Source organism: Salmo salar, chromosome ssa14 (genome assembly GCF_905237065.1).
Source record: "Salmo salar chromosome ssa14, Ssal_v3.1, whole genome shotgun sequence".
NCBI classification, from domain to species: domain Eukaryota; kingdom Metazoa; phylum Chordata; class Actinopteri; order Salmoniformes; family Salmonidae; genus Salmo; species Salmo salar.
This window is the reverse complement of record NC_059455.1, coordinates 14,287,794-14,306,321: the sequence shown is the minus strand read 5'-3', so window position 1 is coordinate 14,306,321 and position 18,528 is coordinate 14,287,794. Positions and strand designations below refer to the sequence as shown.

At 44.0% G+C, this 18,528-nt stretch overlaps 1 pseudogene across 1 annotated transcript in view; it reads right to left on the bottom strand.

Annotated features, from left to right (window-relative positions):
* The window catches only part of LOC106568923 (roquin-1-like), a 43,743-nt pseudogene that overhangs the window by 10,378 nt on the left and 14,837 nt on the right, over nucleotides 1-18,528 (bottom strand). Inside the window, exons 7-18 of the transcript XR_006758747.1 lie at nucleotides 17,781-17,913; nucleotides 8,674-8,792; nucleotides 6,632-6,744; nucleotides 6,103-6,346; nucleotides 5,668-5,889; nucleotides 5,101-5,489; nucleotides 4,477-4,620; nucleotides 3,934-4,089; nucleotides 3,128-3,353; nucleotides 2,410-2,503; nucleotides 2,195-2,291; nucleotides 1,789-1,947 (exon numbers count right to left, since the gene is read on the bottom strand). The product of XR_006758747.1 is annotated as a roquin-1-like (transcript). The remainder of the gene's footprint in view (nucleotides 1-1,788; nucleotides 1,948-2,194; nucleotides 2,292-2,409; nucleotides 2,504-3,127; nucleotides 3,354-3,933; nucleotides 4,090-4,476; nucleotides 4,621-5,100; nucleotides 5,490-5,667; nucleotides 5,890-6,102; nucleotides 6,347-6,631; nucleotides 6,745-8,673; nucleotides 8,793-17,780; nucleotides 17,914-18,528) is intronic.

Here is an 18,528-nt window from a genome sequence, read left to right as displayed (position 1 = left end):
ACGGAACGGTTCCGTATTTCACTGAAATAATAAACTTTTCGTTTTCGAAATGATAGTTTCCAGATTCGACCATATTAATGACCAAAAGCTCGTATTTCTGTGTGTTATTATGTTATAATTAAGTTTATGATTTGATAGAGCAGTCTGACTGAGCGATGGTAGGCAGCAGCAGGCTCGTAAGCATTCATTCAAACAGCACCTTCGTGCGTTTGCCAGCAGCTCTTCGCAATTCTTCAAGCATTGCGCTGTTTATGACTTCAAGCCTATCAACCCCCGAGATTAGGCTGGTGTAACCTATGTGAAATGGCTAGCTAGTTGGCGGGGTGCGCGCTAATAGCGTTTCAAACGTCACTCGCTCTGAGACTTGGAGTAGTTGTTCCCCTTGCTCTACATGGGTAACGCTGCTTCGAGGGTGGCTGTTGTCGATGTGTTCCTGGTTCGAGCCCAGGTAGGAGCGAGGAGAGGGACGGAAGCTATACTGTTACACTGGCAATACTAAAGTGCCTATAAGAACATCCAATAGTCAAAGGTATATGAAATACAAATCGTATAGAGAGAAATAGTCCTATAATTCCTATAATAACTACAACCTAAAACTTCTTACCTGGGAATATTGAAGACTCATGTTGAAAGGAACTACCAGCTTTCATATGTTCTCATGTTCTGAGCAAGGAACTTAAACGTTACCTTTATTACATGGCACATATTGCACTTTTACTTTCTTCTCCAACACTTTGTTTTTGCATTATTTAAACCAAATTGAACATGTTTCATTATTTATTTGAGGCTAAATTGATGTATTATATTAAGTTAAAATAAGTGTTCAATCAGTATTGTTGTAATTGTCATTATTACAAAGAAATAAAAGTAAAAAAAATTCGCCCGATTAATCGGTAACGGCTTTTTTTGGTCCTCCAATAATCGGTATCGTCGTTGAAAAATCATAGTCGGTTGACCTCTAGTCCAAACACCAAGACAGTTGTAAAGACAATGCCTATTCCCCCTCAGGAGACAGAATTTTTTTTAGCATGGGTCCTCAAAAGGTTTTCCAGCTGCACCATCGAGAGCATCCTGACTGGTTGCATCAATGCCTGGTATGGCAACTGCTTGGCCTCCGACCGCAAGGCACTACAGAGGGTAGTGCGTACGGCCTAGTACATTACTGGGGCTAAGCTGCCTGCCATCCAGGACCTCTATACCAGGCGGTGTCAGAGGAAGGCCCTAAAAACTGTCAAAACTCTAGCCACCCTAGTCAGACTGTTCTCTCTGCTACCGCACAGCAAGCGGTACTGGAGCGCCAAGTCTAGGTCCAAAAGGATTCTTAACAGCTTCTACCCGCAAGTCATAAGACTCCTGAACAGCTAATCAAAGGGCTACCTAGACTCCTCTTTTACACTGTTGCTACTCCGTTTATCATCTACGCATAGTCACTTTACCTATCTACATGTACATATTACCTCAACTAACCGGTGCCCCTGCACATTGACTCTGTATATAGCCTCACTAATTGTTATTTTACTGCTGCTGTTTAATTATTTGTTACTTTTATTTATATTTTTTACTTAACACTTATTTTTCTTAACTTCTTAAAGCATTGTTGGTTAAGGGCTTGTAAGTAAGCATTTCACTGTAAGGTCTACTCCTGTTGTATTTGGCGCATGTGACAAAATTTGATTTGATATGCCATAAGGCTAGCAATAACTCTATAGGGCATTGGGAGCAGGGCAGAATGATTGCCCATTGTAATACAGACAACCTACTACTCTCCACTCAATCCATCCCCCTCACCATGTCCATCTCGCGGGTCCTCTTGCCAATCTCCCTCTCCACCTGGTGGAGCTCCATACTGAGCTGTTCGCTGGACACTGGGGCAGCGCTGCCGGAACCCCCTGCTGGACCAGGCCACTTCCCCCCCTGCTGGCCCTGGTTCTGACCTGGCTGGGAGAGCTGGTGGAAGAGGGAGTCAAGGGTTAGTAAGGTCAGTTTTCCCCCCTACAATTAACCCCATTCTCTACCAATATTTACAAGCTCGGATGCCACGCACCCCAAAAAAAAAAACACTAGGTTTTTGTCTCAATTTCAATGCAAAATGTTGATGTTGCCAGGCCTGGATTCTGGTTGAGGGTGTCTACACATGAGTTTTACAAGTGTTTGTCCCATCTCTCTGTTTGTGTGTGTGTGTGTGAATACACACCTCCATGCCGTGGATCTGAGACTGTTGGTTGATCTGCTGGTTGACCTGTTGGAGCTCAGTCTTCAGCTGCTCTCTGTCCTGAGTTGGCATAGGCAGCCTGAGAGAGAAGAGAACCGTCCCGAATTACTGATAAATATGCATTAGATGGAAGGAGTGAATGAGTGATTGATGGATGAGAGGATAGATAAATGGATGAGATGTGTGTTCGGCCGTACCTTTCACTGAAGTGTCCCTGAGAGGAGGAGACAGTTTGGTGGGAGGGGTAGGAGGCTCCGCCCCAGCCCCCGTGGTTCCCATAGGAGTACTCTGCTGTTGGCAGGACAATGACGCGTTAACCACCAATCATGTCTTAGAAACTTGGTTCAACTCTGGGTCCTATTCATTGAGGCATGCAACGGAAAACATTTTGCAACTGAAAGCGAAATTAAGTGTTCCTTAAAGGGGTTGTTCACCCAAATCACAAAATGACATTTGTTTCCTTACCCTGTAAGCAGTCTATGGACAAGGTATGACAGCAATCGATGCTTTGGTTTAGGTTACCTGGCACAAACCCCATTGAAGTCATTGGACCGATATTAGCATTTTTTGAGCATCCTGTTCAAATAATTTTATATGGGACTTAAATGAGCTTCAAACAATTTGAGACTTTAGAATGATTTGGACATGATGTGCGAATGCTAAAATGTTAGCATTTGGAACCATGCCAGGTAAATAAAACCAAAGCATGGATTGTGGTCATACCTTGTCCATAGACCGCTTACAGGGTAAGGAAACCAATGTGTCATATTGTAATTTGGGTGAACAATCCCTTTAAGGCCAGGTAGTCTAGCCCTGTTTCCTTCTGTTTGGTGCCTAATGAATACGCCCCTGATAAAGGTGACGACAGTGAATGGTCAAAGTAAAGTTGCAAGTGCCAAGTGTGAGTAACCTTACCGGCTATGGCCATGTGCTTGGGGTTGGGTCCCTGGGCGGAGCCCAAGGCCTGCATGGGGCCTGTCGTCTGGTAGCCTGTCTTGGAGGTGCGTGAGATGGCCCCGAAGCGCGACACAGTGGGCTGGGGGCCGAAAGGGATGATGGGGTCGTCGTCCTTGACCTCTGTCCCCCGCCTGACCTGGGCCTCCATGGAGGGCTCCCCCCGCCTACCTTTACCATCCACATTCTAGAGAGAGGGGGGGCATTTAGAATGGTCATTTAGCAGGCCCCTTATTTAGTCAGTAACAGTAACAGGCCCTTCATTTAACAATCATTTAACAGAGTCATTCTACAAAGAGACGCGGGAGAGAAAGATAAATAAACAAAAAGGCTGGGTTGAGAAAGAGAGCGTAGGGGCACATTTTAGAATTTAGACATTTATCAGACGAGCTCATCCAGAGTGAAATACAATAAAACAAAATGGAGAGAGGGAAAGATGGGGTGAAGGGGGAAAGATGGGGCGAAGGGAAAGTGAAGGGGGAGAGAGGAAAATGACAGCGAAAGGCCGAGGGGCAATTAACAATTTAACCATTTAACAGACGCTCTCAACCAAAGCCAATTACAATAAGTAATAGGGGAGGAGAGATGGTGAAGTAAGAAGATAAAAAAAAGTGAGGAAAACATTAGGAACAATAGAGCTCATGTAACTTATTGTTCTAATCCTCCTCATCAAGCACAACACTGCTCCTGTGACATCTGAACCAGTAACACTTTCAGACACATACGTCTCACTAAGACCCACCGGCACTATCCCGACTGTCACTCACCATCATCTCCATGGCACCGGGCGCCATGACATCTTTGGGCTTGGAGTCCTTGGTGCCGATGTAGGAGCCGATGGTGTCACAGGACCAGGGAGAGTACTGGCCCGCGTAGTCAGGCTCCCTGCACTTCCCAAAGGCTTTGGAGCTCTCCTCCCCATACTGTGGAGACAGGCAGGTGTGTTAGAAACTTACTTGTATACCCATGCTAACTAGGAAACAGCATTTAAACATGCTAAAACATAGGCATTTTGGAAAAGTGTATATAAGGGCGGAATAATATAAAATATTGAATTTTACTGAAACAGGGTCATCGCTAAATGAGTGTCATAGCTAAAACAGCACCAGAAGCCCTGTTTTGAAACTGTTAGAAATAGACAGTAGTTTCACTTCCCAATTAGATAATGTCATGACATTAAAACTACCAGTGGGGAGCTTTGAAGGCCAACACTAGTCACTTAACAGTTTGTTTCTGGACCAGGCAGAACTCTGACTTTAGTGTGTTGACCCTGAGTGACATTCTGCGTGTGTGTGTGTGTGAGGTCTCACCTCTGGGGGGTAGTCACTGGGGAAGGTGTGGGGGAGGGTGGGCGAGGGAGCGATGACCTTCCTCTCCTCCAGCTGGGCCATCAGCTCCTTACGGCGGTGGTGCAAGTAGTCTAGGCTGGGCTGGGAGGAGCGCCCGTACGGCTCCTAACAAACCACAGGACAACATTTCTAATGATTAGTTACAATTAAATAGAGTGTACACCAATGGTGCAGGTCGTCCAGACTGGGCTGGGAGGAGTGGCCATACTGCTCCTAGTTAACTCACCTCGGGACACAGTTCATGAGACAACTATTCAATATTAAATACATCGGACTTCTGGCCAACTTCTAACGACACAAATGTATAACTCAAGGGAGATGCAGCTCATATCTTATGAGCCATAAGACAACCGCATAGTAGTCAGTGTGTATGTTCACCAATGGTCACCAACCTGGACAGTTACAGGGTTTGCTAGCTTTTTGCTGAGCCCAGTGGCAACACAGCCGGATTCAACTGATCAACTGTTCATCAAGACCTTGGACTGGTTGAATAAGGTTTTACCACTGGTCCGGACCAAAAAGCCAATCTACCTTGTAACTCTCCGGGACCAGGGTTGCTGACCACTGTGGAGGAACCAAACTCACTCTGACGTAGGACCTCAAGGGTTGGGGCTGGGTCCCCGGTGGGTAGAATCCCTCTGGGGGGTACCTCTCCCTGGCAGCCTGCTCCTGGTGGTAAGGGGGCCCTTCCAGGGGCGCGGGGCTCATCCGGACCATGTCGTCCCTCTGCGAGGGGTAGGGCTGGGGGGGAGGAGGGGGGCTGGAGTAAGGGCCGTGGCGGCCCCGGGTGTCATAGTGGGATGGTGGAGGGTAGGAAAAGGGAGGGCCCGAGTGGGGGGCCGGGTAAGGGCGATCGGGTGGGCCGTAGTCGGGGTAAGGGTCCTGGTAGGGGGGTCCGGCGGGCTCGCTGGGAGGAGGGGGGTTGCGGATGTAGCGCTGGGGGGCGTACTGGGTGGGCTGCTGGTAGGGGTAACCTGTGAGGCGAGGGGGAAATGACATGTTGATTTTCTTCACACTTTTTTCTTCATATTGGTCATTCAACAATACGTTCAAAACACAATCAATGAAAGCATTGAAATAAGTCAAAGTAAAAACACGTCAGAAACTAATCAGATGTTTCAATAGCACAAAACAAGCGTTGAGCAGCCTCACCTTGGGGGTACTGCGAGGGCTCGTACTGCGAGGCGGAGGGTGGGGGGGCGAGAGTCGGAGTAGTACATCTCAGGTTGCTGCTGCTGTGGGTACATCTGAGGCCCCCGGGGCACCACGCCACTGGGCATCTGCTTGGGCATGGACATGTGGTCTCCTGGCCCCCTGGAGTAGCCCATTGCATGGGGTGGCTGGGGGTACCCTTGTTTGGGCCCCGAGTCCAGACTGAGGGTAGAAAAACAGAGTGAGAGTTCTGGATACAATGTTACATAAATCAATCAAGTTTTTGCGTCAATGTAAAAAAAAAAAATATATATATATATAATTTTATTTAACCAAAACAATATAGCTAAAACACACATTTTCTTCTGTTACGAAATAGATTAACCAAATAGATATAATTATAAGGTTGGCTGAAAGGCGGTGTTTCCCACTTACGAGTCAGGGGGCGATCCCGGGGAGCTGTTGCTCCCGCCGTCCATCTTGGGCTTGCGCAACAGGTCGTAGGTCACAAGTTCAATGCCACGGGCGATGAGCTGGGGCATGGGGGGGTACGGCTGAGCCGTTGGTGAGGGGCGAGGGTTTCCGGGTCACCCCCACGTCCAGAGAGAGTCCATCGTCCTGCAACAGGCCAGAGGAGCCGGGGAGGCGAGCTACCAAACGCTTGTTCATTTTACGGTACCTACGAACAGAAAATACAGTTTTACTTCTGGCCTTGGTGGCTTGCTATAAAATACAAAATACAGTTTTAATTTTACAGTAGCTATAAAACAGAAAAGTCATCCTACCGTAGATTTCAAAATAAAAAATCTACACCAAGGGGAAGAGGTTTTTAAAACAGCACCATTCTAAGTGATATGTTTAGGTGTATTGATTTAAAATGGGAAAGAGGGCAGAGAGTGCACTACTCCATTTCAATCAAAAGGGTGGTGGTTGTGAGGGGTTTATATTCCTGAAAGGGACTTACTTCTCCAGCTCCTCCTGAGAGTGGGCGAAGGTACAGCTGGCTCCTCGGGGACAGCCTCCCTTCTGCTTCATGTCCCGACACATGTAAGTCTTGTACTTACTGTGCTGGGGGGGCTGAAAAGAGAGACATTTTACAGTAACCACGTTTCCAGCCACAGTTTTAATTCGACAGCTGTGATGGAAAGTTTCAGTAGAATTTTATACATGCAGACAGATCATTTTTTCGTTCGACATGGTGGGATCTTTTTGTGTCTGTAAAATTATGTGAGAAATGACTCGGAAACGACTCGGGAAACCATGCAGTTTACAGGTTTTAAATATTGAGGGTTTTATTCTGGTGACCTGATGATCGATGCTTAACTGACAAATAAAAATATTATTGCGCTTATCCATAATAATGTCATGTAGACTAGCCTACACGCACAGCCTACCTGCACTGTAACTGTGAGCTGTTGGCTAGAAAGCACGTGGCAAGACCAGAGTGGGCACATTTGCTATTTAACACAACAGCTTCTGACATAACTGTCCGTAGAGTTGAAAATGCGATGGGCACACACTGCACTTTAGAATTTTATTCGGTACATGAAAACTTGAAGTGAAAAGGTACATTGTTTGCTCTATTTTCTTTATACACATTTTTGATCATTTGCCTGAAAATCTGTCACAAATTGGATGGAAACTTTCAGTGCCTTCAGAAAGTATTAATACCCCTCGACTTATTCCACATTTTGTGTTACAGCCCAAATTTAAAACGGATTAAAATGATATTATTTGCAGTTTTACTTCTTGCAAACAAGACAGATGTTTTGGAATATTTTTTATTCTGTACAGGCTTCCTTCTTTTCACTCTGTCAATTAGGTTAGTATTGTGGAGCAACTGCAATGTTGTTGATCCATCCTCAGTTCTCTCCTATCACAGTCATTACACTGTTTTAAAGTCACCATTGGCCTCACTGTGAAATCCCTGAGTGGTTTCCTTCCTCTCGGGCAACTGAATTAGGAAGGACGCCTTTATATTTGTAATGACTGGGTGTATTGAGACACCATCCAAAGTTAAATTAATAACATTACCATGCTCAAAGGGATATTCAATATCTGATTTTTTTATTTACTAATAGGTGCCCAACATTGCGATGCATTGGAAAACCTGTGTTTGAAATTCTCTGCTCTACAGGATAGAAGATTCTCCCAATGAGCCAATATTGTACAAACTTAGAAAATGTGAAATAATTCTGATATCTGTATCTTATCTTTAAAGTAGATTTTGAAACACCTACGCCATATTAAATCCCTTTTTGACAAAGTCAGTTTTGCCACATATTATTTGAAACATGACAGGGCAATCAATAGTACAATTGGGAAGTACATTACATTTTAGCAACATTTATATTACTCTATACAGTGCCTTCAGAAAGTAGTCACACCCTTTGGCTTGTAATCATTAAGTACTGGGGATCCTAGAGGAAAACGTGGTTCAGTCAGTCTGCTTTCCACCAGACACAGAGGTGAATTCACCTTTCAGCAGGACAATAACCTAAAACACAAGGACAAATCTACACTGGAGTTGCTTACCAAGAAGACAGTGAATGTTCCCGAGTGGGCGAGTACCAGTTTTGTCTTAAATCTACTTGAAATTGTATTGCAAGACCTGAAAATGATCAACAACCAATTTGACAGCACTCAAATCAAGTTTGGTTTTTCAAATCCATTTTGGAATAACGACTGTCCAAACAGCAAGTTACAAGGTGACCAAATCGGATGTGTGTTCAGACAGCAGTCATTGGCTGACATGGCTACGCTAGTTGTCATAGTAACGACAGGTGGTGTAGGCTGATTGGCGTTAGTCCTCGTGGTCCCTATCACTCAGAAGTTCAAAATCTGTAACACAACATGTGGAATAAATCAAGGCGTATGAATACTTTCTGAAGGCAATGTATATATTTTTTTCTCTCTGACATGTCACGACCCACTTTGGGTTGTGACCAATAAAGGCTGCTGTAGAGTGATCAGACATAGCGGGGCAAGGCGTGTGTGCTACGGTACCTGTTGTGGGTCGGCTCCCTTTTTGCTGTGGTTCTGGATGAAATCCACCAGGCCGTGGACTACAGTCTTCACCGCCACCAGTCCTTTCTCCAGCTGCTCCCACGTGGGAGGAGGGGCGTCTGGAGACCCAGAGGACGGAGGGAGATAGGAGTCAATATTTGGCTTGAAGGAGTATAACAGAGCATTACAATAGTGAGGCTGATATCTTAGACATCTTGGTCGGTTATGTCAATGATAAACAATAACAAAATATAAAGTATTTATAGGCATTGTGCTCAAAGTGCTTAACAGCCCCAAAAATAAAAATATGCACAGTGCATTTGGAAAGTATTCACACCCCTGGACTTTTCCACATTTTGTTACAGCCTTATTCTAAAATGTATTAAATCGTCCCCCCCCCCCTCCCCCACCCCCCCCAAGACAATATCTCTCTCATAATCACTAAATGCCTAGGTTTACCTCCTCTGTACTCACATCCCACCATACCTTTGTCTGTACATTATACCTTGAAGGTATTTTATCGCCCCCCAGAAACCTGCTCCTTTTTCTCTCTATTCTGGACGTCACAGACGACCAATTCTTATAGCTTTTAGCCGTACCCTCATACTTATTCTTCTCTGCTCCTCTGGGGATGTAGAGGTGAATCCAGGCCCTGCAGTGCCTGGCTCCACTCCTACTCCCCAGGCGCTCTCTTTTGATGACTTCTGTAACCGTAATAACCTTGGTTTCATGCATGTTAACATTAGAAGCCTCCTCCCTAAGTTTGTTTTATTCACTGCTTTAGCACACTCTGCCAACCCGGATGTCCTAGCTGTGTCTGAATCTTGGCTTAGGAAGTCCACCAAAAACTCTGAAATCTTCATCCCTAACTACAACGTTTTCAGACAAGATAGAACGACCAAGGGGGCAGTGTTGCAATCTACTGCAGAGATAGCCTGAAGAGTTCTGTCCTGCTATCCAGGTCTGTACCCAAACAATTTGAACTTCTACTTTTAAAAATCCACCTCTCCAAAAACAAGTCTCTCACCGTTGCCGCCTGCTATAGACCCCCCTCGGCCCCTAGTTGTGCTCTGGACACCATATGTGAACTGATTGCCCCCATCTATCTTCAGAGCTCGTGCTACTAGGTGACCTAAACTGGGACATGCTTAACACCCCAGCCATCCTACAATCCAAGCTTGATGCCCTCAATCTCACACACAAATTATTAATGAACCCACCAGGTACAACCCCAAAGCCGCAAACACTGGCACCCTCATAGATATCATCCTAACCAACGTGCCCTCTAAATACACCTCTGCTGTTTTCAACCAAGATCTCAGCGATCACTGCCTCATTGCCTGCACCCGTAATGGGTCAGCGGTCAAACGACCTCCACTCATTAACTGTCAAACGCTCCCTGAAACATTTCAACGAGCAAGCCTTTCTAATCGACCTGGCCCTGGTATCCTGGAAGGATATTGACCTCATCCCGTCAGTAGAGGATGCCTGGTTATTTTTTTTAAATGCCTTCCTCTCCATCTTAAATAAGCATGCCCCTTTCAAGAAATTTAGAACCAGGAACAGATATAGCCCTTGGTTCTCCCCAGACCTGACTGCCCTTAACCAACACAAAAATATCCTGTGGCGTTCTGCATTAGCATCGAACTGCCCCCGCGATATGCAACTTTTTAGGGAAGTTAGAAACCAATACACACAGGCAGTTAGAAACGCCAAGGCTAGCTTTTTCAAACAGAAATTTGCTTCGTGCAACTCCAACTCTAAAAAGTTCTGGGACATTCTAAAGTCCATGGAGAATAAGAACACCTCCTCCCAACTGCCCACTGCACTGAGGATAGGAAACTCTGTCACCACCGATAAGCCCACTATAATTGAGAATTTCAACAAGCATTTTTCTACGGCTGGCCATGCTTTCCACCTAACTACCCCTACTGCATTCAACAGCACTGCACCCCCCACAGCTACTCGCCCAAGCCTCCCCCATTTCTCCTTCTCCCAAATCCATTCAGCTGATGTTCTGAAAGAGCTGCAAAATCTGGACCCCTACAAATCAGCTGGGCTTGACAATCTGGACCCTTTCTTTCTAAAATTATCTGCCGAAATTATTGCAACCCCTATTACTAGCCTGTTCAACCTGTCTTTCGTGTCGTCTGAGATTCCCATAGATTGGAAAGCAGCTGCTGTCATCCCCCTCTTCAAAGGAGGTGACACTCTTGACCCAAATTGCTACAGACCTATATCCATCCTACCCTGCCTTTCTAAGGTCTTTGAAAGCCAAGTTAACAAACAGATTACCGACCATTTCGAATCCCACCGCACCCTCTCCGCTATGCAATCTGGTTTCAGAGCTGGTCATGGGTGCACCTCAGCCACGCTCAAGGTCCTAAACGACATCGTAACCGCCATCGATAAGAAACAATACTGTGCTGCCGTATTCATTGACCTGGCCAAAGCTTTTGACTCTGTTAATCACCACATCCTCATCGGCAGACTCAGTAGCCTTGGTTTCTCAAACGATTGCGTCGCCTGGTTCACCAACTACTTCTCTGACAGAGTTCAGTGTGTCAAATCGGAGGGCCTACTGTCTGGACCTCTGGCAGTCTCTATGGGGGTACCACAGGGTTCAATTCTTGGGCCAACTCTTTTCTCTGTATACATAAATGATGTCGCTCTTGCTGCTGGTGCATCTCTGATCCACCTCTACGCAGACGACACCATTCTGTACACTTCTGGCCCTTCTTTGGACACTGTGTTAACAACCCTCCAGACGAGCTTCAATGCCATTCAACTCTCCTTCCGTGGTCTCCAACTGCTCCTAAACACAAGTAAAACTAAATGCATGCTCTTCAACCGATCGCTGCCTGCACCTGCCCGCCTGTCCAGCATCACTTCTCTGGACGGTTCTAACTTAGAATTTGTGGACAACTACAAATACCCAGGTGTCTGGTTAGACTGTAAACTCTCCTTCCAGACTCACATCAATCATCTCCAATCCAAAGTGAAATCTCGAATTGGCTTCCTATTTCGCAACAAAGCATCCTTCACTCATGCTGCCAAACATACCCTCGTAAAACTGACCATCCTACCAATCCTCGACTTCGGCGATGTCATTTACAAAATAGCTTCCAATACCCTACTCAACAAGCTGGATGCAGTCTATCACAGTGCCATCCGTTTTGTCACCAAAGCCCCATATACTACCCACCACTGCGACCTGTACGCTCTCGTTGGCTGGCCTTCGCTTCATAATCGTCGCCAAACACATTGGCTCCAGGTCATCTACAAGACCCTGCTAGGTAAAGTCCCCCCTTATCTCCGCTCACTGGTCACCATAGCAGCACCCACCTGTAGCACGCGCTCCAGCAGGTATATCTCTCTGGTCACCCCTAAAGCCAACTCCTCCTTTGGTCGTCTCTCCTTCCAGTTCTCTGCTGCCAATGACTGGAACGAACTACAAAAATCTCTGAAACTGGAAACACTTATCTCCCTCACTAGCTTTAAGCACCAGCTGTCAGAGCAGCTCATAGATCACTGCACCTGTACATAGCCCATCTATAATTTAGCCCAAACTACTACCTCTTCCCCTACTGTATTGATTTATTTTATTTATTTTGCTCCTTTGCACCATATTATTTATATTTTATCTCTGAACTTTCTTCAAACTACAAATCTACCATTCCAGTGTTTTTCTTGCTATACTTTATTTACTTTGCCACCATGGCATTTTTTTTGCCTTTACCTCCCTTATCTCACATCATTTGCTCACATTGTATATAATCGTATTTTTTTTTTTTTTTTTTTCTACTGCATCATTGATTGTATGTTGTTTTACTCCATGTGTAACTCTGTTTTTGTATGTTGTCGAACTGCTTTGCTTTATCTTGGCCAGGTCGCAATTGTAAATGAGAACTTGTTCTCAACTTGCCTACCTGGTTAAATAAAGGTGAAATAAATAAAAAAATTAAAATAAAAAAAAATCTACAAACAATACCCCATTATGACAAAGCAAAAACAAGTTAAATTTTTTTGCAAATGTATTAAATATTAAAAACTGAAATGTCACATTTACATAAGTACTCAGACCCTTTACTCGGTACTTCGTTGAAGCACCTTTGGCAGCGATTACAGCCTCGAGTCTTCTTGGGTATGACGCTACAAGCTTCGCACACCTGTATTTGGGGAGTTTCTCCCATTCTTCTCTGCAGATCCTCTCAAGCTCTGTCAGGTTGGATGGGGAGCGTCACAGCACCGCTATTTTCAGGTCTCTCCAGAGAGGTTAGATTGGGTTCAAGTCCAGGCTCTGGCTGGGCCACTCAAGGACATTCAGAGACTTTTCCCGAAGCCACTCCTGCGTTGTCTTGGCTGTATGCTTTGGGTCGTTGTCCTGTTGGAAGGTGAACCTTCGCCCCCATTCTGAGGTCCTGGAGCAGGTTTCCATCAAGGATCTCTGTATTTTGCTCCTTTCACCTTTGCCTCGATCCTGACGAGTCTCCCAGTCCCTGCCACTGAAAAACATCACCACAGCTTGATGCTGCCACCACCATGCTTCACTGTAGGAATGATGCCAGGTTTCCTCCAGACATGACACTTGGCATTCAGGCCAAACCAATCTTGGTTTCATCAGACCAGAGAATCTTGTTTCTCATGGTCAGAGTCTTCAGGTGCCTTTTGGCAAACTCCAAGCGGGCTGTCATGTGCCTTTCACTGAGGAGTGGCTTCCATCTGGCCACTCTACCATAAAGGCCTGATTGGTGGAGAGCTGCAGAACACTTATCTTGGGGACCTTTCAATGCTGCAGAAATGTTTTGGTACCCTTCCCCAGATCTGTGCCTCGACACAATCCTGTCTCGGAGCGCTACGGACAATTCCGTCGACCTCATGGCTTGGGTTTTGCTCTGACATGCACTGTCAACTGTGGGTCCTTATATAGACAGGTGTGTGCCTTTCCAAATCATGTCCAATCAATTTAATTTACCACAGGTGGACTCCAATCAAGAAGTAGAAACATCTCAAGGATGATCAATGGAAACAGGATGCTCCCTAAGCTCAATTTCGAGTCTCATAGGAAAGGGTCTGAATAAATAAGGTATCAGTTTTTAATTTGTAATATATTTGCAAACAGTTCTAGAAACCTGTTTTGACTTTGTCATTATGGAGTATTGTGTGTAGATTGCTGAGGGAAAAAAAATATTTAATACATTTTAGAATAAGGCTGTAATGTAACAAAATGTAGAAAAAGGGTCTGAATACTTTCCAAACGAACTGTATATAAACTATATATACAAAAATGTGTGAACCTCTTCAAATTAGTGGATTCGGCTATTTAAGTCACATTAGTTGCTGACAGGTGTATAAAATTGAGCACACAGTTATGCAATCTCCATAGACAAACATTGGCAGTAGAATGGCCTTACTGAGGAGCTCAGTGACTTTCAACGTGGCACCGTCAAATTTTCCGGATTGACTGACCTTCATGTCTTAAAGTAATGGACTAATTTCTCTTTGCTTATTTGACTTTTCTTGCCATAATATGGACTTGGTATTTTACCCATCTTCTGTATACCACCCCTACCTTGTCACAAAACAACTGATTGGCTCAAACGCATTAAAGAAAGAAATTCCACAAATTAATTTAACAAGGCACAACAGCTAATTGAAATGCATTCCAGGTGACTACCTCATGAAGCTGGTTGAGAGAATGCCAAGAGTGTGCAAAGCTGTTATCAAGGCAAAGGGTGGCTACTTTGAAGAATCTCAAATGTATCTTGATTTGTTTAACACTTTTTTTGGTTACTACATTATTCCATGTGTGTTATTTCATAGTTTTGATGTCTTTATTATTCTACAATGTAGAAAATAGTAAAAAGAAAAGAAAAACCCTGGAATGAGTAGGTGTGTCCAAACTTTTGACCGGTACTGTACGTTATTAATATTTAATTCAGTGATTTAAATGACGACCCCCAGCCTATTGCAGCAGGCTATTGGGAAACACAAGCACTTCTTACTGCGAAATTGCCTCGCAACTCATGAATAAATTAGTCTTAAATTGAACTAAGCAAGCTGCTAAATCATTCAGTTTACATCTTGCCAACATCTTGTCTAGGCTACTGTAAACTATCTGAAATTAGATGTAGGCCTATCAGGGGCTATAGGCTACCTGCCTTTATCTAAGCAAACTATGGCTAAATGTAATTACAATAATAAAACCAGATTTTAGTCTGTAGCCTACGCCTATTTGAATGAAAAGTCAATCTCGCCAATGGGCCATTTATAACCGTTTGTAGTCTTATCTGGCACACAATTGCCAGAGAATAGACTAATATTAGTTTATGTTCATCCAAGTGTTTCTTGCTCAGAGATTGAGATCCTCTGTCCATCTTTCATCACTCAAACTCTGTCGGATTTATCTATAGTTATGCAAATGCACAAAGAGGGTTGATTTACATTTATAAACTTGGTTCGAGCCCTGAATGCTGATTGGCTGAAAGCCGTGGTATACTTTTTACTGTTCTATTTACAGTTGTAACCAGGTTATAATAGCAATAAGGCACCCCGGGGGGAATGTGGTATATGGCCAATATATCATGGCTAACGACTGTATCCAGGCACTCCGCTTTGCATTGTGCTTAAGAATAGCCCTTAGTCGTGGTATATTGGCCATATACCATAGCCCTTGTGCCTTATGACGTAATTCGCCCTTATAAAACTCGCCATATAATTTTCCATCAATGGATGCCGATTAACTCGTTTGACTGCTATGATTAAGCAATGTCATAGCTTGCAATAATTATTATTTTGAGGAAAACCAAATTTTGCTTCTAACGTGATAATCCTTAATTAGCTTGATAAAGTTATGGAAAAAGGGTGTATGGCAAATGATCTCGATGCAAAAACCCCCCAAAATAGGGCTAGATTTCAGGCCTTCTGGGCAGGGTTTAAATGGTCATTGAGCTAGAATGTTTTAGCTTGACCTGGCAACCCTGCATATACATTCTTATGGTACATCTTCCCCATATCATTCATGGGTTTACAAACTCATGGTAAAACACAGTGTCCTGTAGGCCTAGATGCTAACCATATACACCCCCCTTGTCTATTACTGCCACACACACACACACACACACACAAGCCAGGGCCTAAAATGAACACCTGCCACGTGCGGGTAGATTTTGGCATTGGCGGGTGAGATGTCTATTTCACCAGGCACATCGGTGTGTGATCTGGGTTCCACAGTGCGAGCATGTCACTTGCATTTGTGAATGAAAATAGTCAAGTATGATCACATTTACAGGATAATGAAAACAGCTACAGTTACATGTAAAGTATTTCTGCCGTTTTGATTCATAGCTGGTAAATTAATCACACAAAATAAAGAACTACGAATTTTATATAGCCTATTCTACCTCGCGCTGCAACACTGTCTGGCTGGGGGCTGAGCACACGTTAAGAGCTGAGTGAAAGACTCATTCTTTAGAAGAGGTGAGCACAGGCATAAAAGTTGGTCTAATTTACTTGAAACTAAAGTCTACTGAAGTGAGACTTTGTTTTGTTCACAAGCTAGGTTGATTTTCTATGTTAGAGGTTCAATTTTTAGGGAAGAGAACAGAATCCTTCTACTAGTCAGACTCAATCTCACACGCACAAACATGACTCGAGTCGCTTTACCACGGTAACCTCCCGCCCTTAAAGGGGCAAGTGAACATTTGTCTCATCTGTGATATTTTGGTTAAAAGACACCGGCCACAAAATGAACTGAAACAATATACCACATTAGTTCTTGCTAGTAATTTATTTATTGTTTGAGAAACATTACAAAGCTCACTCATCCTCTATTTTGTTTTGGTGTAATTTTAGCAACAACAACCAAAAATCTGGTAAAAAATCTGAGTGGCTGGTAGATTTTTAAATCTACCTGTCACCGTGGCTTATAGACCAAAAAGTTAATTTTATGCCCTGATATAGGCCCCACCTGATAGAATACAGGTCTTATCTCTCTATCAGTACTAGCCTAGTTCAAGAAATAAGAAAGCTGCCTGAAAAAAGAAGGGTCACACATGCACACAAGTGCTTACACAGCCACTAAGAACCCAAATCTGATTTTCTTTCCATATCAATTTTTTTTCTGACTGTCCACACTCAGAATTACATGTGACCCATATCAGTTTTGCACACTCACACTGATGTATCCTCTGAAGTAGTACACCGATGCAAAGGTCATTTCATGTCACTTTTCCTTAAACATTTGGGGTGGTTGTCATGGTAACAGCAGGTAACGTGCAAAACAAAACCCACTTCAGAGCAAAATGATCTTATCTGAGAGTGTAGACAGAGGTCGCAAAAGGTGGATCCGGTTTGTATCAGGATTGAGATCCACATATACAGGTGGTATAAAAATCGGAAGTCAAAAGACCAGATTGCATGTGGTTGTTAAACATAAGGAAAAATACCAGATATGTATCAGATATGCAAATAATTGGGAAAAGAATTTGGCTGTCTGTGTACTTCACTCCCTCTCTTTCAAACATAGGCTACTGCTTAAAGGGCTCTGTGCTTCAATGAAACGGTACTTAACCATGATTGGAATGACAGATAGTCAAAATCCATAGGTGAGATGAGTCATAAGGGCCAATGAGTCATGCCCATTTGAATCAGTCTGATAACATCACAACTTCTCCCTGACCACAGCCACATGCAGCTCAAACAAACAAACCCAACCTGTTCTACACTGATTGATTGATTCTTTACCACTTAACTATTGGAAAGCACTGGGCTGTTATTCATTCCAGAAAGTTCAAGAAAACTCCCTCCCCTATGCACTTGTTCCCTGCCCTTCGAGGGTTTGATGGGACCTAAAAGGGGAATGCAATAATTTGGCTAAGTTCCTGGTAATGCTTTCAGCTATTTAGTCCCATCAGTCCCATAATGGGGACAACACAAAAACAGGAGTGAGTTAGAGAACAATTTTGAATGCAGAAAGGCAGCCCTGGTGTGTCTGTGGTTCGAATACAATCTTCAGTTGCATGCATCATTGTCAAGCTTTGGCCCTGAGCGGGGTGTGTGATGTGCATGGGAGCCAGCGTGTGTGTGTGTGTGTGTGTGTCTCTCACCGGGGCTCGGGTCGATGTTGGCCAGGAGCTCCAGGTGTGGTCGGAGGCGGTTAAGGTTGGCGGGGTCGCCCGTCCTCTGCAGGGCGATGGTCAACTCCTGGACGCTCTGGGCAAACGAAGCCGGCGTCTGCAACTGGAGGGGACACGGGATATTAATGAAAATTCTCATCAGCATTTGAGTGCCTGCGCCTGGATTTTCTACCACTCCTTTGTGGATATGATCATTCCTGCTATCCTGTATCCTATCAGCATTGTTTGCAATAACATGTTTTCTATTGTGAAGGATCGACTCACAGACAGAGTGCTGCTCCTTTAGTGGAAACTTATGGTTATTTTGTGGTTTCATGTGTGCACACAGACAGATATATAGACAAATACACAAACCGATAAGTAGATGTTTACATGAGTGAATGTGGGATTTTTGTGAATATGCGTAACTGACACATACCTCGTTGATAATGGACTGACGACATACAGTAACAGTCAAAAGTTTGGACACACCTACCCATGCAAGGGTTTTCTTCATTTTCTACATTGTCGAATAATAGCGAAGACATCAAAACTATGAAATAACACATACGGAATCATGTAGTAACCAAAAAAAGTGTTAAACAAATCAAAATATATTTGAGAGATACTTCAAATAGCCACCCTTTGCCTTAACAGCTTTGCACACTCTTGACATTCTCTCAACCAGCTTCACCTGGAATGCTTTTCTAACAATATTGAAGGAGTTCCCACATATGCT